Source organism: Schistocerca serialis, chromosome 4 (genome assembly GCF_023864345.2).
Source record: "Schistocerca serialis cubense isolate TAMUIC-IGC-003099 chromosome 4, iqSchSeri2.2, whole genome shotgun sequence".
Lineage (NCBI taxonomy): Eukaryota > Metazoa > Arthropoda > Insecta > Orthoptera > Acrididae > Schistocerca > Schistocerca serialis.
In genome coordinates this window covers 237036917-237060125 of record NC_064641.1, presented here as the reverse complement: position 1 = coordinate 237060125, position 23209 = coordinate 237036917, and positions in this window count along the sequence as shown.

The window sequence follows — 23209 nt, the reverse complement described above, 5'->3', positions numbered from 1 at the left end:
CTACTGTACAAGAATTGTGGACCCTCTGCAGAGAGTTTCTGGAATACTGAGGTAGGTAATATTCAAGGTCAACTGTGGAACAATATGTCCTTTGAATTCCGTCTTTGGCTGGAAATCACATGCGGATAAATCATACGCTGACATGTCTATGTGACCAGGTTGCAAGCTATCTCTTGCTTTAATAATAAATAGATGTCTAAGTGGTGCTGAATGTTATGATTTTTACATAAAGAAAAGTATTATCTTCTCAATAACCTTTTATTGCCTATGCCTTTGGTCACTCTCAGAACTCAAATAATAATGAAATTAATTAATTCAATAAGATTGAAGCTTAAGTTGCTGATGTACCCATATACCACAACAATAGAATATAAAGAGTGAATAGTTGAGAGAGTACAAATGAGAAAGTGGTATATTTAACTTTACAAAATAATGACAAGTTTTATTATTCTTTTTGTGACTATATAACTAACTTATAAATCGTACACAGAAATGACAAACACAAATCACAAAAGAAATGGTGTTTGATTGGCAAGCATACATGTCGTTGTACCTCCATCATGTTTTTGTACTTCCAGTACCACTTTAATAACCACTTCAATACGGCAAACAGCAATCTTACTTCATTCATTGATGCACTGTCATCTGCTGGAAAACGTGCGCCAAGATCTGTTGAGAAAAGCACGGACTACACTACCGTGCAAAATTCCAACGCTATGTCATTTTGTTACAAGGATATTAACTATCAAAGAGTGTCTACATTTTTCTGGACCTCCCTGTATTTCAATGACATTATGCAGCTCTTGAAAGAAGAAGTGATGCATACGCGTCGATCAAAAAGTTTCGTTGGAAGCTTGTACAGCCCAGAATCGGTATGCCAATCAGACAGAATCGCCATGACCAAGGAGGAAATCATCCCATTGATGCACCAGGTTGAAGATATCGGTTTGGTAAAACACTGTGCCCAGATGCGTGAAGAAGTCCGTAACTGCCCGCTGCACATCCTCGTCTGACAAGAATCGTCGACCCTTCTATGCCTTTTTTTAAGGGACCGGAGGCGTGGTAATCGCATGGGGAGAGATCAGGACTATACGACGGATGCTCGAGTGCCTTCCACTGGAGTTGAAACTTCTGGGTTACGACATTAACTGTACGGAGACGTGCGTTATCTCGAACTGGGTGCCCCTTTCCACAACGACGGTTTTCAATAGACATCTTGCCTAACACACATTCTTCAGTCTCCGATGGATGTCTACCGGTGCTTGTTCTTCGGCAATCAAGAAAAGAATAACAGCACGTTGGTCCTGTTTGAACGCATTTGGTAAAAACGTCGCCTTAGTTTACGTTTCCGCATATAACGGAGGCATTTCCTTGCCAATATGTCTCTTCTTACACAGGATGAAAATTATCTAAACCAACAAACTCCGGGAGGTTGCACGGGACACGGAAAAAATTATTTTCCTCTAATGTCACATTTTCCTGTGGGGACTTTTTAAGCCAGTAGAGGAGTTTTCTGTGGATGAAAATTAATTAAGCTAAAAAAATCTGTGAGCTTGCGTGGGACACCGAAAATATTTTTTATAATGTGTTATCCTGTCATGAAAAAAGTAACACAAACAAGTTTTAATTCATTATTGCCGAGAGACAACATTAACACAATACAATTCCTCCAGCTACAGTGCACTCCGTCTTCAGGCCACAGGGGGCCCATCGGGACCATCCGATCGCCGTGTCATCCTCAGGCGAGGATGCGGATAGGAGGGGCGTGTGGTCAGCACACCGCTCTCCCGGTCGTTATGATGTTTCTTTGACCGAAGCCGCTAGTATTCGGTCGAGCAGCTCCTCAATTGGCATCACGAGGCTGAGTGCACCCCGAAAAATGGCAACAGCGCGTGGCGGCTGGATAGTCACCCATCCAAGCGCCGGCCACGCCCGACAGTGCTTAACTTCGGTGATCTCACGGGAACCGGTGTATCCACTGCGGCAAGGCCGTTGCCCTCCAGCTACAGTAGAGGCTCAAAAATGCCTCCACTGACTTGTAAACAGAGGCTACGCTGGTGGGTCTGAAAGTTCACTTTACATAATTGTAACTCGTACTGGCTTCGTTGGTTGTAACTTTGCTGCTGTTTAGCTTTGGATGACTTTTTGCACTTCCAGCTAAGAGAGAAACTAAATACATCTGTCTGTGTCTCATCGCTCGTGTGCCGATTATAACACCACGTTCAAATTCACTTAAATATCGATAACTTGCCACTGTAGCAGCAGTAACCGATCTGCGCCAGGCACTTGTTGAAATAAAATGTCGTGTGGCTATGGCCTCCCGTCGGGTAGACCTGTCGCCTGGTGCAAGTCCTTTTAGTTGACGCCACTTCGGCGATATGCGTGCCGATGAGGATGAGGTGATGATAACACAACACACAGTCTCAGAGCGGAGAAAATCTCCATGACTTTTCTCTGAAAGAAAGAAAAATAAACAGAAGCTACACTTCTGTAGCAAGCACATGCGGCGTTGATACTCCACGGACGCCGCCGTCCCATTTTCATGGCATGTCTTCTTGTAATGGCGTGTAGGTACTTACCTGTTCATCTCCTTGTGTGTATGTATCAACTGTATCTCCTGCGATGAATAATCAAGCAACGGGACGGATCGTGGAAGATGCTTCGCAAGAAGTTCGAAAAGTATTGACTATACTTTGGGTTCTTCAAACTAGCATAATGACGATCGTTTAATGGTTCAAATGGCTCTGAGCGCTATGGGACTTAACAGTTGAGGTCATCAGTCCCCTAGAACTTAGAACTTCTTAAACCTAACTAACCTAAGGACATCACACACAGCCATGCCCAAGGCAGGATTCGTACCTGCGACCGTAGCGGTCGCGCGGTTCCGGACTGAAGCGCCTATAACACCGACCGGCGACGATCGTTTAAATAGTTCCAAAAACCCATGAGTTCTATGGCATCACTTCCAAATAAATAATGAATCGCGTGACTTCTAATCCACGTGACAGAGCTGTGTTTCGTCCTCGGGTAAACATCGTCCGGATAGAGGAGTGCGGAAATCGACAAAAGCGCCCGGGTAATGCATATTCTGAAGAACAGCAGTTAAGTGCATATGACTGACGCGATAAAATGTTTGACTGAAGTCTATCGCCGCCAGAGCTCCCGGTACACGACGCAACTTGGTGAGGGCAATCAGGTCCCTGTAGAGGCACAGGGCGAAGTGGATATTATACGTCCCACCCGTCGATGTCTGATCCACTGTCAGGACATGGGGTGTTGTAAGCCTAATTCGAGCTGCCAGTAGACGAGTGAAGATTTTTATATCACAGTTCGACAAAGTTAATGGTCGGTAATCTGTAATACGTGAACCTCCGCGATATTTACGTATTGGAATTATGATACCTTCCACAAATGCAACCAGAAGTTGTACCTCTCGTGTCATGAGCTCTTGACATATAGTAGTCCAATAGAATACCAATAGTCTCTGGAACGTCCTATAAAACTCATGGGGTAACCCATCCAGTACTGGTGACTTACTGGGTGCCCCTTTTCGGGTTCTAGCATTTCCTGTTGGGAGTTCCGTGGTAAGCGTCCTGTGCGTCAAACCAGCAACAGCAGTAATGATACTGGGTCAGATCTCTTCTCCGCAAACAGTTGAGAATAATGGGTAATGTACGCATTGCTTATGTCTCTTTGAGTGACAGGACGGACGCCATCTTCTGTCGTCATCTTATGGATCAATATCCTGTGCCTGCGCTTTTTTTCATGGCTATATGGTACATGGAGGGCCGTTCGTTGGTGATTCCGACCGTTTGATTCCGACCGTTTGTCGTGTACGAATGACAGTCCCTTCCAGGTGTTGACGCTTCAACGTCAAAATTTTCGCTTTTGGTTGGTCGACAGTCATCTGGCGTTCCGGTGATGGGGGCATAACGGAACACTCCCTGAGGATGGCGTAGTAGAACTCTGCCTCCATGCTGAAGCTTCCCTACTAAAAGTGTTCAAGGGGTTTCGCATGCTCGGCTTGGCACAGTCCAGCCACCACTGTACAGCAGATGTATACGCTCCTCGTCGTCGTTGGTACAGTCTCCATGTATCTCCCACTGCCGCTTGACATTCTAGTGAAGCCAGGTGAGCAGTGGTTCCACGGGCTGCGGCTTCGCCACACTTGTTGGAGTCGAAGCGTGATGGTACAGTGTGGTCAGTAAATGATGTTGGCCACAGCTCGGCTGCCGTGATCGCATCTCTGAGAGAGTGGGATGTGTATATCCTATCAATTCTGCTAGACGAATGTTCCGTAAACTGTGTGAAACCCATTCTATCAGCATAAATGATGTTCCAAGTGTCTACAAAAGCGAGCTCGCGAATGAAAGCTACGAGTGCTGGGCATGGTAAGTGCTGAGGAATTTGGTCCTTGAGAGACTGTGTACGATTAAAATCGCTCCCGATCACCATATCATCTAGCCTGCCTTGGGATAATTGTGTTAATTCCTTAGTAAAGAAAGGTGAACGTTCACGCCTCTTGCTGGTACTGGACGGTGCGTAAACGTTGACGAGGTGTATCCCTTGGCCCGTAAGCGCCATGCCCCTGGCATTCCGTAGGTAACGTCTATCAGTGACTATTAACCCTTCTTTGAGAAGTATTCCTACAGCACTGCCCGTATCCGACGCGTGTGATATGCATGTCGTGTATCCGGTGCTGTCCTGGAAGCCAGGACGTATACCTCCTGCTATAAGGTCACGTCAATATCTGACGCATATAGTATGTCGCGTAGTAATGACAGGTTCTCGCGCGACCGGATGGTATTGATATTAGTTGTCGCGAATCGATACGACTGTCGTTCGCCCTCGAAGGCACCAGCAATCATCGGTGTGCGCAGTGGCGACAGATTTGGTCACCCCCACGCCACCCTGACATTTGCATTATCATGTTGTCCGCAGGAGATGAGGAGGATTATGTACCTCCCCTTCTTCTGTATTTGACGTGCCCGCCACAGAGTCGTCTTCCACCTCGTCCGCCCACGAGTTACTGGTGAGAGGCTGTCGGAGTGGTTCATCGGCTACCAAAGAGGCCTTTGTTGTGACTCCTCGCGGCTGAGGTGATGTTCCATCGTGAGACGCCCGGTAAACCCGCTGAGCAGAACAGGTAATTAGGATTGTGGAAAGGGCCAAGGGTTGAGGTCAGTTTTTGCTTCTAATTGTCATTTATTGTAATTTAATAACCTTTACAACCTAACGCCACATAGCCGAATCTTTACCGAATGCAACTCTTTCACGGCTGACGGCCTCCAACAATAAATCTTAACAAGATTAAAATCCAAGTAATATAGCAATAGAATAATTCAAAAAACAACATACGCAAAGTGCAATATAAATGGCTGAGGGCCACAATTAAATTACAAAATTTTAGAATATATTAGCATAGACCTTTAAAGGCAGAAGGCCAACAAGAAATGTTAAAAAATCAAAAGTTCAATTAAGATAGCAATAGAATAATTTAAAGAAGCAACATATGCAAGGAGCAATACCAACGACTGAGAGTCACAATTAAACATCAAAATTTTAAAATATGTTACCATAATCTTTACATGCAGAAGGCCGCAGTGTTTAAGCTTGAAAGATAAATTTAGAAATTAATTTTGCAAAATTTTAAGAAACCAAACAAATAACCGTAAGCCTAAAATTTAAAATAGCTGACAACAGATAATTTAACATCGGAGGCACTCAGAAGCCTCCGGGTCGTTGGTCTGCCCTCATTCGCTTAGGCTAAACAGGTGGTGAGCCCAACATTACTAGATCCGTCGGAACCCAACCAGGTGACAGCCACGGACCGACAGACACAACGACTTGCTTGCCATCAATCGGTACATGAGAATTCAAACACAAAATCTCCGCAACAGCGAACCACCGAAACGAACCACCACAAGAATGGACGTGGTTTGGATACTTGAAACCACTACTCAACTCTGCAGTCCGGGGTCGGTGAACCACGAAGCTCGTAGCGATCGGACAGCTCCACACACGCTGCGACACTACGCGGGGACCGGCAGCGGACCCAGCCGACTGCACCGCGCGGCGATATCTTCCCTGGTCAGCAGCAACCGACCGACTGACCGTTGGTCCGTCCGCGACTGTTGCTCCGTCGTGAGTGCACTACTTGTGCGTCTCCCACTCACTTCCAGACACACGACGGCGGAAATACTGGCTCGGACCCAACCATGCAGAGGAAACACGCCCGCTGGCTAAAAGACATCCCTGCATCAGGAAAGGGCCGACCCAAGTTCCACAAGATGGTAACTGAAGGGGCCCCGAAGCGCTCTGAGAACGAGTTACACGTCGCCCGATGAGACGACCGACCTCTTAGAGGCAGTACGCCAACATTCAAGATAACTTGTCAAGGAAATAACGCCAACTACACACACAACCTGACAAACACTTGCACGAAAACTTGAACGATACCCAACAGTAACTAAGCACGCATGAAGACAAATCGGGAGTTGATGCACACACACACACACACACACACACACACACACACACACACACACACACATACACACACACACAGCCGACTCATGAACGATCGGCCTGTAGGACGATCGACCAACGATCCACCAAGACCGTGGCCCGGCTCAAGTGATACGTGGCGGCAATGGTCGGGCGAGCCATGTCGACGCAGAGCTCACTGCTGCTCCAACCCGATTGCACTAGTGCCGCATTGCAACTGCCGGACTGGAAGGTCCGGACTGCGCTCCAGACGCATTCCCACTGACTGGCAGCCCGAAGTCGCGACCCGAACTGTCGATGAACTCCGACGCGAACTCCTCATAGCAGATAACCACCAGGAAGTAATAGCAGCCGAGAAAAGATACTACGAGAGGGGATGTATCGATACGCGCTGCTAACGCCGCTCACGGTCAGGCAAAGCAGCAACTCAGCGACAGTAGTAATTTAAATTAAATTAGTGAGGTGGAAGTACGTTAAAAAAACAGGATGTGAAATACATGAGGACGGGAACACAACCCACGCACGGCTCACATCGCCCCCTCCATCTCCGCACGGCGGTCCAGGAGAAGAAAAATTGTCTGAGTTCCTAAAGAGTGAGCAGTGTCGGTCGACGTCTCCGGAGCACGGGAACCCACGACACTGTCGAAATAGGTATCTGTCGTCAGACGGCGTCTGAAGTCGTTTTGTTGTGCCTGTGGGGCGAATGCTCCTGTCAAAATGTGAGTGTAGATCCGACTCCTCTGCGCCTTCAGAGATGAAAGCTCGGGTTGGCACGACTCATGTATCAACATCCATCCGCTCGTTGTGCGGTGGTAGCTGCTGTTCGGTTTATCTATCGACTCCGTCTGCATAGAGCGGACGGTATGTGCCTCATCAGTAACGTGTCCGTCTGTCTGCGGTAGTAACCGCAGGTGTCTCCAAGTATGCACCAGACGTCGTAGGTGCCGTCACTTATGCGTAAGTAATTGGTAAAATGGATGGAGGAACATGTTGTACCCTTCTCCTGTTGGAATCTGGGTGATCCGCCGCTGAAAACAATCAGAGCGAACTTGACCCTCCTGTCCATATCCTGAGCATGTGCGCGGTTGTCCACCGTACATGATAATTGTACGGCAACCGGCAATATTTAAGTATGAAGGAACATGTTTCGTCAGTTCAATTTTGGTCTGCCTTACTCCGTAGAGCAAGGGATACGTTGTAACGGTCTGCCACTTCTCAGCCACGTGACTAATGATAGTCCCGTACGGCTTAGGAGCGAAGGTAACTGATTGGTTCAAATGGCTCTGAGCACTATGCGACTTAACTTCTGAGGTCGTCAGTCGCCTGGAACTTAGAACTAATTAAACCTAACTAACCTAAGGACATCACACACATCCATGCTCGAGGCAGGATTCGAACCTGCGACCGGAGTGGTCGCTCGGCTCCAGACTGAAGCGCCTAGAACCGCACGGCCACTCCGGCCGGCGAGGTAACTGACTCGGCGGGTACCTCAAAAGGTAGCTCGAATACCCGAAGGATCCTTATGCCTAGAACTCCGTGTTCTACGGTAACATCGCCGGTACGTCCATCTGAGTGCCTAAACTGTGATTTGCCGGCAACGCCGGTAACCACCTTCGTTCACGCTTCTTCGCTGATCATCTTAACATTGACTACACTGGCCGTGATAGAAAACTGAATACCAATTATGTCCTGTGGACCTAGACGTAGTTCATCACGCAAGAAGTTTTCTATTTCATATGCTCGCGGTCACGGATATTCGGCTTGGAACGTAATCTTGATAGTGTTCTTCCTAAGGGAATTTGCCATGTCACTGCAGTGAGCTTGTAATAAAGGTCTCTCGCTCAAGCGAAGTAAACAAAGTCGCGTACGCCACTAGATCGGTGGGAGGGCAAGCAAGCGTCCTCGCCTCTCCGTCGCTGACAGCCAACTGACCACTCAGCTATGAAGACGGAACACACGCTTGCTGTCTTACATAGGCGTTGCCGACCGCAGCGCCGTATTATGCCTGTTTACATATCTCTCTATTTGATTACGCATTGCGTATACCAGTTTCCTTTGCGCTTCAGTGTAGATTTGCCTGGGAGAATACGACATGAATTCGTTGGCCCCGTTTTATAATATTTCTAAAAAAATATGCAAACCGATTAAATCCAGAACTTTACTATTATGCTCCTTAAATAAACAAAGTGACCCCTGTGCGTTAATGATCTGCCTAATAATGCTGTTCGTGAAATGGTCCCCGTGCTTTGATAATTTTCGTAGCAAACTCACCGTGAAATGAAAAGACTTTCTTTTATTTACCACGTAATGTAATTGTTTAGAAACGCGATATTTGAGGCTCTGTGCGCGCCAGCTGCAAAATTCTAACTATAACTGGAGCTTAGTGCTCCAGACAACAACCAAACTATTTTATACCCATCATTGAGTGAGATCACACGCTTTAAATAAAATTGGTTTGTATCGAGGATGTGGAAAATGCTTTTAGGTGAAATATTACTTTAACAAACTGTTTTTAAACTGTCTGATGTTTTATTACCTGTACGCAATTCATTTTACAATAATCATTAACATTGACAAAGGAAAACATCGATTCCTAACTCTTACTCTTACAAATGTTAGAGAAATCATAAAGCCGTCAAGAGTGGCCGAGCGGTTCTAGGCGCTACAGTCTGGAATCGCGCGACCGTTCCGGTCGCAGTTCGAATCCTGCCTCAGGCATGGATGTGTGTGATGTCCTTAGGTTAGTTAGGTTTAAGTGGTTCTAAGTTCAAGGGGACTGATGACCTCAGAAGTTAAGTCCCATAGTGCTCAAAGCCATTATACCATTTGAAAAAATCATAAATAAACATGAAAAATACCTTACAGTGAAAAATTACACAATCTCTGATGAAAAATCTAAAGTTCACTAATTGGATGTCTCATTCAACGATGAACTCTAACTAGCGCTACTGCAGTGCCGCTAAATATTAAATTTTGTTTTCGTTCCTTTTCATACCCCCTTTTTTTTTTAATATCCTTACATCTCATTTCATTCTAAATCACTAATCAAATCTTTCTCTTCTGTTTCACAATATTCAAAAACAAATCATTTTAGGTAAATATAAATGCACTGAAGTTTACGTCTACATTGCCACGAGTCCTCTGCTCGGCTTCTGTCTCACTACTGTCTATAACGACAGAACTCCCCCGCTCCTCGCTGCCCAGCAGCGATGACTAAACAAACACATCTTCCAGAGACACAGCTAGTCTGACCAAAGATTGCGTGCGAATAATAAGCGATGCAAAATTGTCGCTTAGCGTTTGAGACATCCAAAGTATGTACAAATTCCAGAAATGCAAATAATAAAGTTCTAATAGACCTGTTTCGCTATCCCACGGCCTCTCCGGCCAAAATTTCTTAGGATGATACTTGCATATGGCGAAGATTGTACTGAAAGATTAGTCTGTACATTATTATAGAAAAGTAGTAGTAAGTCAGAAAATAGTACAAAATATCAAACAGAAACATAAAAAGATTACAGAATACACAATATACACATGTGACGCCCGCAGATCGTGGTCGTGTGGTAGCGTTCTCGCTTCCCGCGCCCGGGTTCCCGGGTTCGATTCCCGGCGGGGTCAGGGATTTTCTCTGCCTCGTGATGACTGGGTGTTGTGTGATGTCCTTAGGTTAGTTAGGTTTAAGTAGTTCTAAGTTCTAGGGGACTGATGACCATAGATGTTAAGTCCCATAGTGCTCAGAGCCATTTGAACCATTTGAACACATGTGACGTGCATGTATGCACTGTTAAGAAGTCATGGAAAACTTTGTTTTTTAAGTAGTGAGCTCAATTGCACATAAATTAATTTGTCAAAATCTTTGTACATTTCATGCTTATGTGCAGTTCAAGTACAGTTACAAACGTTGCTTACGTTTGTGCTCAGGAGCAGTCAGAATATGTTACATTTCGTTTGATAGAAGTATGCACAAGTCAAAGAAAATTGCCCATGACATTAGTGTGCACTAGTTATGAAATAATCAATTGTGGAAAAATGACATTAATGGTGTTGTTATTTTTGTACTTATTCTGAACAAAATCTCGTGATACGACTATGATTACATTGTCTTTTAGTCGTAGCAAATATGAATCGAAGCAAAGTCTTTCCGTGGTTGTTGTACACGAAGCTGTTGACATGAATGTACACAGTACACTACCTAGCACGTGTTAAAATGAAAGCGTTCTACCACAATTGTTTGTGAGGCGCCTAAGAGCAGACTCAGTGGATGTAGTACTTGCCGGTAATGAATCCAATGACGACTCAGAGCTATGCCACTCACAAAAGGTACTGCCATGTCATTTTCACCAAATGTCTGCGAGTCATCTAAACTCATGATAATCGATGTGTCATGTCGTGGTAAAAAAAAGTTCATCATACGTATAAGTTTCTAGCGTTGTAGAAAGTAACTGTACTTTGAGTCCGTGAATGTGCTGTTTTTGCGAAGTACATATATTCTGTTACAAGTAAAGTTGAATCATTAAGAATTGAATTAATGGTGTCCTGAAAAATCTGAATATATCTGTCCCATTTTGTGTGTTGTTTGTGGCAATAAAGCCTGCATAGCTTTCCTATCTGTTTCATTATTCTTTCACAAGGGTTGGAGGAAGCGTGGTACCTGGAAATAAAAATGGGTTAACCTTTCTATTGTGCAATGTACGTGTCCAAGCTGCGGGACGAAATTGTGGTCCATTTTCAGATATAATCTTTTCGACAAGTCCTGCGTGTGGTAGAAAATTCTTAGTGAATGCAGCTGAAACAGTTTTACCTGTCGCTCTGCGAAGTGGCGTAAGGGAAACAAATTTAGATGGTTGATCAACTGCAACAAATATGTACGAAAAACCGTGTTTGCCCTTTGGTATAAGCCTGTAGCGGTCATCTGTAGCTAAATGACGTAATTTAATGGGAATAATTGTGAGAAGTGGAGCCAAATGTGATGTTGTGGAAGATTTTGCTCCCTGGCAGACTTTGCATTTCGCCAGAACGCTCTTAATTCTTTTCTCCATGTTCATGAAATAGAAAGTTTGACGGAATATGAGGAAACACTTTCTTGTTCCGTAATGAGCAGAGCTCAGATATATATAAACACTCCGTCTTCAGGCCACGAGTGGCCTACCGGGACCATCCGACCGCCGTGTCGTCCTCAGTGGAGGATGCGGATAGAAGGGGCGTGGGGTCAGCACACCGCTCTCCCGGTCGTTATGATGGTATTCTTGACCGAAGCCGCTACTATTCGGTCGAGTAGCTCCTCAATTGGCATCACGAGGCTGAGTGCACCCCGAAAAATGGCAACAGCGCATGGCGGCTTGGATGGTCACCCATCCAAGTGCCGACCACGCCCGACAGCGCTTAACTTCGGTGATCTCACGGGAACCGGTGTATCCATTGCGGCAAGGCCGTGCTCATATGTATATACCATAACAATTTGTTGACAAGATCATCAGAAATACAGAGAGGCCAAGGGTTTACTGTAGGGTTTTAAGCGGCTTAAAAGGATGTGATTTCGTACCAAGCAATGATGATAATATAATTTTGTTGGTAATGCAGTAATTGTTTGATATTCTTCCACACTGGATCCTTATCCTGTTGTTTGACAATATCTTTTACGGCAGCAGACACAAAGTTTTCAAACGCAACTTGCTGGATGTAAGCAAGACTGAAGTCTGAATAATAAAATTGCGTGGAAGCAGTCGTTTGAGAACCAATAAGAGATCCTGCTAAAGCGTCAGCGACTACATTTTGTGTACCTGTAATATGGGTTACTGTGAAATTGAACCTCTGTAGATAAAGTTTCCACCAACATAGAAAATCATGTGAAAATTTAGCAGACATGAAGAACTGAATTGCACGGTGGTCTGTATATACTTAGTACGTTTGCCATAAAAGAAATAACGAGAGTTTGTAAAAGCCCAGTTTACTGATAATGTTTCGAGTTCTGTAATGGAATAATTTCTTTCTGCTAGGGAAAGTACACGACTGGCACAGTCAATACCTTGAAAGGAGTGTAGGAGTGTGGGATGTGTGTCTGCCGAATTTGAGTCTGTGTGAGCTCTAATTGATCGACTTTCTGACGAATGTCTTCTATTTGTGCTGTTAGAGATGGCAATTGTGTCGTAGTGTCATTGTCGACTTCATTAATTTCCGATTCCAAATGACTGATCTGTTCAGAATACTTGAATGTTTTGCGTAGTAGTCTTGCGTCTGTAGCACTGGGAACTATTTTATTTATTTTCATAAGAAGCGGATCTTTCTCTTTGTGCAGTGTTTCTTTAATATTTTTTAACTGGTCGTCTACTTCAGAAACTCACTGCGAGAATACAGTTTTCGACTGTGTCTAATTTACTGCAAGCGCTTTTAAATGGCCAGAAATTTTATTTCGTGCCATTGCGGTTTGTTAGCTTATTCTCAAGTATTTCACTGTTCTTTCGTAATTTTTTGTCAATATGACTTGACAGTATTTTGTTACTTTCTTTCTGTTTACCTTCAAGATGTTTCTCTTACATTTTATTACTTTCTTGCTGATGAGTTACGAAATCGTTGTCATTTTCCTGTTGTTTTTTGTCAAGATGTGTCTCCAGAATTTTATTGTCTTCTGCGAGTAAAATCTGAAGAATAGTCCAAAGATAACTGGTGTTTGAAGAATTGCCGTTCATCAATGAGTGATGAGCAGATTGTTTATCAGTATACTCATTGTCTACGACTGTTGTGACCTGACTTTGCAATGTTTGTGTTGTGGTGGATTCCGCATGTCTAGAATCAAAAACTTGTAAAGCTGAAGTAGGTGCATCATTCACGAAAGATGTATTTAGACTTGCAGACACATTGCTATTCGTATTCGGTGGGGTTTCCATAGTTGTTGGAACGTGACTGTCTGTGATGGAAGAATCTATCTCCTGCACTGTAGAGTTTGATTTTCTATAAAAGGATGCAATAACTCGTCAGAAATCGCTGTGTTATATTTTGATGAACTCGACGTAGATCTTAGTTGATGAATGCTGATGGAAAACTACTGTTTGGCGTCTTACTCGGCAGCCCAATAAAGAACAATATTCACAAGAAAATGAACTGTCAGCATTAAATATGTTGACCTGTATGGGCAGGAAGACAAAAAGCATTAATTTATAACCGCAGCACAAAAACTAACTGGGACCAAAAGGTTACAGAGAGCAGTGCACATATCTGACAACAAAATTCACTAAATATTCCCCGGCGAACAGAGCTGTCACCAGGTGAAAGTTTCCTTTAAAAAATTGTAACTCATACAGGCTTGGTTAGTTGCAACTTAGCTGTTATTTATCTCTGGGTGGCTTTGTGCATTTCCAACAGCGAGAGAAACCAAATACACTGAAGAGCCAAAAAAAAAATGATAAACCGGTCTATTATCGTTTAGGGCCCCCGCGAGCACGCAGAGGTGCCACAACACGACGTGGCATGGACTCGACTATTGTCTGAAGTAGTACTGGAGGCAAATGGCACCATGAATCCCGCGGGGCTGTCTATAAATCCGTAGGAGTACGAGGGAGTGGAAATCTCTTCTGAACAGCACGTTACAAGGCATCCCAGATATGCTCAATAAGGTTCAAATGCGGGGTATTTGGTGGACGGCGGAAGTGTTTAAACTCAGAAGAGTGGTCCTGTAGCTACTCTGTAGCAATTATGGACGTGTGGGGTGTCGCATTGTCCTGCTGGAATTGCCCAAGTGCGTCGGAATACACAATGGACATGAATGGATGCAGGTAATCAGACAGGATGCTTACGTAAGTGTCACCTGTAGCAGTCGTATCCCGACGTATCAGGGGTTCCATATCACTCCAACTGCACACACCCCACACCATTACAGAGCCTCTACCAGCTTGAACACTATCCTGCTGACGTGCAGAGTCCATGGATTCATGAGGTTGTCTCGGTACCCGCACACATCCATCCGATGGACACAATTTGAAAAGGCAACAAGTTTTCAGTCCACAACAGTCCAATGTCGGTCGTTGAAGGGCCCGGGAGGGGCGTAAAGCTTTGTTTCATGCAATCATCAAAAGTACACAAGTGGGACTCCGCCGCCGAAAGCCTAAATCGATGATATTTCCTTCAATGGTTTGCATGCTGACACCTGTTGATAGCCCAGTGTTGAAATCTGCAGCAATTTGCAGAACGGTTGCACTTCTGTCACGTTGAACGATTCCCTTCAGTCGTCATTCGACCTCGTCTTGCAGGATTATTTTCCGGCTTCAGCGATCTCGGAGATCTAATGTTTTACCGGATTCCTGATATTCACAGTATGCTCGTGAAATTGTCGCACCCCACTTCATCGCTAACTCGCAGATGCTGTGTCCCATCGCTCGTGCGCCTACTATAACAGCACGTTCAGACTCACTTAAATCTTTATAACCAACCGATCCAACTGCGCCAGGCACTAGTTGTCTTACATAGGCGTTTCCGTCCGCAGCGCTGTATTCTGTCCGCTTACATATCCCTGTATTCGAAAACGCATGCGTATACTAGTTTCTTTGACGCTTTAGTGTATATCTGCCTGCGACAAAAAAATGGTTCAAATGGCTCTGAGCACTATGGGACTTAACTGCTGTGGTCATCAGTCCCCTAGAACTTAGAACTACTTAAACCTAACTAACCTAAGGACATCACGCACATCCATGCCCGAGACAGGATTCGAACCTGCGACCGTATCGGTCGCGCGGTTCCAGACTGAAGCGCCTAGAACCGCTCGGCCACAAAGGCCGGCTTTGGTGTCCCGTGGAACCTCCCAGAGTTTGTCAGTTTAAATAACTTCTACCTTTTATTCTCGTATCGGAGTCGTGTTACGTTGCATTTACACTGCAAGAATACCCTCAAATGTAAACTTGCTGGCCGGAGTGGCCGAGCGGTTCTAGGCACTACAGTCTGGAACCGCGCGACCGCTACGGTCGCAGGGTCGAATCCTGCCTCGGGCATGGATGTGTGTGATGTCCTTGGGTTAGTTAGGTTTAAGTAGTTCTAAGTTCTAGGGGACTGATGACCTCCGATGTTAAGTTCGATAGTGCTCAGAACCATTTGAACCAAATGTAAACTTTTTGATCGCCCATTATGTCATATGCTTATTTCCGCAGTGTAGCTTTCCGCAACAACAGTAGTAATTATCGTTCTATTCCTGACAATCAGTGTTGCTTCAATGTAACAGTAGATGCGAAAGCTGTAAGCATTAACCATACAGTAAAATATCATGCCCTTCGTGTACTGTCACTCTGGAGAACCGTTGTTTCATTATCATGAGCGTTTACGAACTATTCGAGTACGTCGATCGAGTTAACAATATACAGTGCTCAAAAGAATTAAGGGAATATGACATTTGGCGTCTGCCATACTCCACTGAGCAATAATTGAGTAATGGGTATATTACCAAATTACAGCTTTATCTTTCACAGATTAAGTACACAATAAAACATAACTACATCCTCAATCTTTTACGAAAAAGAACAGAAATGTCCGACGGGTGCGAAAACAAAGGGAAACATTCACACCGTCATCCTGGGTGCTTTTCGTTGGACTCCGAGAGCTTCAGTAACGTGTATACCCTTCGTGGGCGTTTATCAATGCCTTACATTAACCGTATAAGTCTACACATATCACCTTGTGGTATCCCTTCCCTTTATTTAATGAGAGTTCTTCGAGATGCTGTGGTGGAACAGGACGACTACGAGCCGCACCGAGTGGCCGCGTGATTTTAGGGGCCATGTTACGGATAGCGCGGCCCCTCGCGCCGGAGGTTCGAGTCCTCCCTCGGGCATAGGTGTGTGTGTTGTTCTTAGCGTAAGTTAGTTTAAGTTCAGTAGTGTGTAAGTTTAGGGACCGATGACCTCAGCAGTTTGGTCCCTTAGGAATTCACACACGTTTGAACATTTGAACAGTTTGTCGACTACGAACACGTCTCACAAGTACTTCTCACATACGTACAACGGGTTTTCTGTCGGGGCTCACTGCCGGCCATTCCATTACTTCAATATCCAGGCTCCGCGAGACACCCCCGCTGACGCCCGCCACATAGGCCCTGGCATTAGGAGCAATTTAGGACCACCAGCATATGGAACAGCCACGACATGGTAAAACAGGGTCTGTTCGATATACTGCTTGGCGATAGTGCGATCATGGACAACGACAGGATCAATATGGCTGCCAGCACTAAACGCTCCCAAGAAAATGATTATATGATAGCGGAACAAACACTGGTAGTAGTTACTTCTGTAAAGTATCTGGGAGTATGCGTGCAGAACGATTTGAAGTGGAATGATCATATAAAATTAATTGTTGGTAAGGTGGGTACCAGGTTGAGATTCATTGGGAATATCCTTAGTAAATGTAGTCCATCAACAAAGGAGGTGACTTACAAAACACTCGTTCGACCTATACTTGAGTATTGCTCATCAGATGAGATCCGTACCAGGTCAGGTTGACAGAGGAGATAGAGAAGATCCATAGAAGAGCGGCGCGTTTCGTCACAGGGTTATTTGGTAAGCGTGATAGCGTTACGGAGATATTTAGCAAACTCAAGTGGCAGACTCTGCAAGAGAGGCGCTCTGCATCGCGGTGTAGCTTGCTGTCCAGGTTTCGAGAGGGTGCGTTTCTGGATGAGGTATCGAATATATTGCTTCCCCCTACTTATATCTTCCGAGGAGATCACGAATGTAAAATTAGAGAGATTCGAGCGCGCACGGCGGCTTTCCGGCAGTCTTTCTTCCCGCGAACCATACGCGTCTGGAACAGGAAAGGGAGGTAATGACAAAAACTGGTTCAAATGGTTCTGAGCACTATGGGACTTAACTTCTGAGGTCATCAGTCCCCTAGAACTTAGAACACTTAATCCTAACTAACCTAATGACATCACACACATCCATGCCCGAGGCAGGATTCGAACCTGCGACCGTAGCGGTCGCGCGGCTCCAGACTGTAGCGCCTAGAAGGAGGTAATGACAGTGGCACGTCAAGTTAAATTGGTTAAATATTTACTGTGTTTTAGAAAGCACAGAGACATTAGGCTACTGGCCTACCTTTCGTTCTATTCCTTTGATATATATTTAATGGGTTATGTATCTAATAATGTGTGTTAGAGCGTGTTTATGGTCCAGCGGTAGGAGTATTTATTTAATTTCAAGTATTTACCAGGTGTACCGTTATGAAATGAGCGTTTTTTTGTGAAAATGAAACACTAATTTTGAATTAAGAAGTAAAAACATTTTATTCAAAGTACTGGCCATTGCTTTTCATACATTTTGACCACCTTTCTGGCAATCTGTGGACACCACACCAATATAAATGTTCGTCTTTTGAAGCAAACCAATCAGACAGCCAATTTTCGACTTCTTCGTAGGAATCGAAGTGTTCCTCAGCCAATGCGTGTCCCATTGATGAAAACAATGGTAGTAGGAAGGGGCCAAGTCTGGTGAATACGGCGGGTGGGGTAGCAGCTCCCAGCCAAGTGTTTTGATTGTATCCTGAACCACTTTTGCCTTGTGTTCAGGTGCATTGTCGTGTAAAAAAGTTACTTTGCTATGTCTTCTGGCCCATTCTGGCCTTTTTTCGATCAATGCATAATTCAAATTGATCATTTGTTGTCTGTAGCGATTAGTATTCACACTTTTACCGGGTTTGAGAACCTCATGATACCACTCCTTTCTGATCCCACCAAACACAGAGCATTGTCTTCTTGCCGAATCGATCTGGTTTTGCAGTCGATGTTGATGGTTGTCCCGGATCAACCCATGATTTTTCCCATTTAGGATTCATAAAATAAATCCATTTTTCATTGCCAGTAACAATTCGATTCAAAATTGATTTTCTTTCATGTCATTGAAGCAAAATTTGACAAATGGTTTTTCGGTTTTCCATCAGTCTTCCATTCAATTCATGTGGCACCCATTTTCCACACTTCTGGATCTTTCCCATAACTTTCAAACGGTCAGAAATTGTTTGTTGTGCAACATTTAGCATTGCTGCCATTTGCTTCTGACTCAAAGCATCATCTTCATCCAATATTGCTTGCAATTCGGCGTCTTCGTACTTTTTTGGTGGTCTTCCACGTTCTTCATTTCTTACATCAAAATCATTATTTCTGAACCGTTGAAACCATCTTTTGCATGTTGCTTTTGATAGAGCATGATAATCATATGCCTCGACAATCATTCGATGCGACTCTGCAGCACTTTTTTCAAATGAAAACAAAAAATTAATGCTATCCGCAAATCATCATTTCCTGGTACAAAATTTTACATTGTTAACACGATGAAAACATATAATGTTCTTTGTTCCATGACATGATGTATACTAAATATCTTTGACAGATGTCATACCAAACAAACAAATAAAATTAAGGTTCGTTCACAACAAATGTTCCCTATCGACACATTTGTATCTTAACGCTCATTTCATACCGGTACATCTGGTAAATGTAAATCCAGTATTTCGTACGTGCTTTCATTATGTTTGTGACTGTGCGGCCGCGCGGGATTAGCCGAGCGGTCTTACGCGCTGCAGTCTTGGACTGTGCGGCTGGTCCCAGCGGAGGTTCGAGTCCTCCCTTGGGAATGGGTGTGTGTGTTTGTCCTTAAGATGATTTAGGTTAAGTAGTGTGTAAGCTTAGGGACTGATGACATTAGCAGTTAAGTCCCATAAGATTTCACACATTTTGTGACTGTGCGTTGGCATGAAGACATGGCGCAAAGGGCTCTAGCCAGACACAGTGCTCGTTAATGGTGAGACTGTATGGAAGTGGGGAAGGAGCATCGTTTCCAGAGAGGACACGAGGTAGTTCGGAACAGGGGGCAGTTCTGGACGGTACGGCACAGGACACGGGAGTCGGCGGAAAGAAAAAAATGGTTCAAATGGCTCTGAGCACTATGGGACTTAACTGCTAGGGTCATCAGTCCCCTAGAACTTAGAACTACTTAAACCTAACTAACCTAAGGACATCACACACATCCATGCCCGAGGCAGGATTCGAACCTGCGACTGTAGCGGTCGCGCGGTTCCAGGCTGAAGCGCCTAGAACCGCTCGGCCACTCCGGCCGGCTCGGCGGAAAGACTTGGACAGTGTTGCAGTTTGCGAGTGTTCGCGGAGGATAGAAATATTTCGGAGTGCCGACCTGTGTTCTTATGTGATTTCTGTAGCGCGTCAACATGACGGAAAATTCATCCATTTTGGATCAAAGATATCGCATTTGCAACCTGCACTGCTTTAAGATGTCGCATTGCATGTGCCTGGTTGACTGCAACGTTCACAAATCGCAAGTGCCAATTGCCTACCTAACTAGAAAACACTGGGACACCGGTAGTCACGTCCTTCTGTGGAGTCACCTGGCTATACCACAGTCACCTGCTACAACACAGTCAATAGATAGTGAATGATTTTAATTGTTGCCTGCATTGAAAGCGAAAATCTCAAGCCATGCAATAAGATCACTAGCAACCCCTCTATTTAACATATCGGACATTGATACACATGTTCCCCTAATTCTTTTCAATAGTGTATTAATACAACGATTACCACAGAATATCTCCATACGTCATATTTATAAGTAGTACTAGACACCAAAATTGTAGACACATTTACACGTAGGTAGTCGCATTGACGATCCCATTTTTCTGTGCAACATGTCCATCGCTGACCTATTCGTCTTCGTTAGAGTCCACGACATACATCATCTTTATTTGGACTCCAGACAGACCAATTTTCCGAGTATCATGCAGAAAATCGGAGTCCTCAACGTGATTGGACGACTGAAAATACCTCAAAGATTTGACTAATCTCGCCTGCAAACCCTCAGAGTACTCACAATACCAGAGTAGTTTGTAACTAGATTCAATAGCTGCTGAATTTAGTATATCTAACTAAAAGTAAATACATTGCCGTGGAGTAACAAAACGACTGCTTACTTAAAACTGTATCTGCTGCTTTGCTGATGACGTTCTTGCAGTTAAAATGTGTGTCACTACGTAATCTGCAGTATAAAGACGCACGTTTACATATCGGACAATACATTGAAAGAAATTTACACAATATGTTATCAGTTACATTGAATCCTATTACTCTTAACGCTTGTATTGTTCTTTTGCTGCCTAGGGCGGATAATACGTAAAAGAAATGGCTGTGCTAGTACACAGTATCTCTAAATTCAAAGCCTAAGAAACTGTTGATTGATTGCATCCGTCGTTAACTGAGTAGATGAGGTTTTAGAATTGAAACTTCCTGGCATATCAAATCTGTGTCAGACCGGTACTCGCGACCCGAGTTCCGCTCCAGCACACAGATTCGATCAGCCAGGAAATTTCACATCAGCGCACACTCTGGTGGAAAATGAAAATTCATTCTGGTGGTTTTATAACTGTATCAAGATAACTTCGTATAAGTGCCAGACTATAAATCCATATGATACTTCGTTGAAGTGCCAGACTATAAATCCATATGATACAGTGTCGATCGCAGGTCACTCTAAGGATTTTAAAGTCGCTTACCACTTCTTTCACCTTTGCCAATGTTTTTCATGTGTAGAATCCTGAACTGTGTCGTGCTTCTGAGTTAACTTCAAATTGTAGGTCCCCCTATAAGTGGCTGGATAAGTCAGTTCTAGGTCAAACGAAGGCAATGGCATACTACCTTCAATAATACCGTGACCAGTAAAGCTCTGTCGAGTTCAAACTAACCTTCGTGGTGATTTTACAGTACGTAAACGTACCCTTGAACATTATTACTGGAAGTCAACTTCATCCATTCAGTAGGGGTATCTATGGCTTAAGCATTCAGACGAGAAGATTAGAATTTTTGTCGCCAATATACACTGAATTCAACGTCACGTGACTCCATACGTTGTCCGTAACCGTTAGTACAGAGAGATAGCGGTCAAAAGCATTTCATTGGCACCCTAATAATTTTGCGTTCGATACCTGGAATGAATCTGTGCTGAAACTTTCTCAAGATAAATGTAAGAGCATTCAGCTTGTTTTCTGTGTCACAGCTCAGACTTCGCAATTTCTTTTGGATACGGATAAGAAGGGCAGCCGCTAATATTTGGTTTTGTACTGCACTTAATCGTTCTTCCGACCTCTTTTGTAATGAATTAAGTTTCAGCTTCTTTGTGAAAAGCCAAAATGAAAGTGTCCCGAAAAACAAGGATTTCTGATCTGCGGCACGCAAAAAGTTAGCGATTTCTCACACAAATATATATTTTCAGGAACGACATTTTTAGTTTTTTTTGTCTCTGGTGCCATGCGTTTAATCTTCACCTTTTGGGAAAGCAAAATATCAATCATACTTACCCATTCTCAGCGTCAGGCACTAGTTCTACAATTTCCTAGTATTACTAAAATGAGTTGAGTGGTTGCAGATCTGTTTCATCTGAAGGCAATGACTCAGTCAGTCATACACAAATCTTACCTGTAGGTGAATGTTGTTAGAAATGGGTATACATTCAACAGATAGATTTGCAGCACATACTCACACTAACGAATTTATCTAGAACTTGTGTCATAAATATTTGCCTATGCAGGCACACAAATTAGTCTTATCATATTAGGTCTCAATTAAGCTGTGTCTCGATATTTTTCAGCACATAACGCGTCTCTTAGTAGTGTCACTACACCCTCTGGTGCGAAAGTTATTACCATTTAATATCTGGAGTGACACTAGCGCTCCAAGTGGTGAGAAAGCAGACAGTCACAGGTGTCGTAATGATGTTTGTTTTAAATTATTTCCTACTGAAGTAAGGAAATAACTGTTATACTTTCACATTCCTAGCGTTGTTAAATTACCAAGGGTGACGAATTCTCTTGAAATACACGTAAAAAAGGCCGCATCACACTGCTTCTGTGACATTAGCTAGAACTTATTCATGAAACAATACTTTCGAATATGTGTATATTTGCAGATTATTCCACTGAAAGCAAGAGAATATAAACACAAATTTTATGCATCAGAAGCGTATATATCTGTTTATGTTTGCTGTTATCCCCATAGGTAATTTCCTTGACACATAAAAAAATTTTCATTGAGTCTATTGATCCGTCCAATCTTACACTTCGCTCAAATTTCTAACAGGCGAATGTTTTTGTGAATGTAATTACTTTTGCTTCAAACGCGAATATGCTGAAGATTCTTGTTGTTCGTGGCTCAGATGTTGCCACAGTTCTGGAATTGGTTTCTACTGCATTGGGAAATAGTTTTATCACGTTTGACGATTTATTATTATGTATGGTATGCTCTTCCTTAAGCTAGGTTTGTAGTGACAGATTTGGTATGTTAAATAATGTAGGTGTTGCATTCTATACGGGTCTCCTATATTCCAAATTCATTGATTTGACTAAACGTGTAGCAAACTAAACTCCGCTTGTTGGGTAGAGATACGCAAAACGTCAGGTCTTCTTGTGTTTACTGACATTTTTTTGTTATTAAAGGAAAACGACATTATTCAGTAAATGTCTGTATGTTACAAGAGAATCGTAAATAAACTGCCCTGTAAAGTATCGTTTCGTACCTATCAGGTTGCTCTGGAAACTAAATGATGACAAAAGTGATGTCGTTTTTAGTTATTGTCGAGTTTTATGATACTACATACAGTCCCTATTGTAAAAACTATGTTACAAATCAGTATAAACGTTAGTATTCGCACTTAGCCGATATCGTATTCAC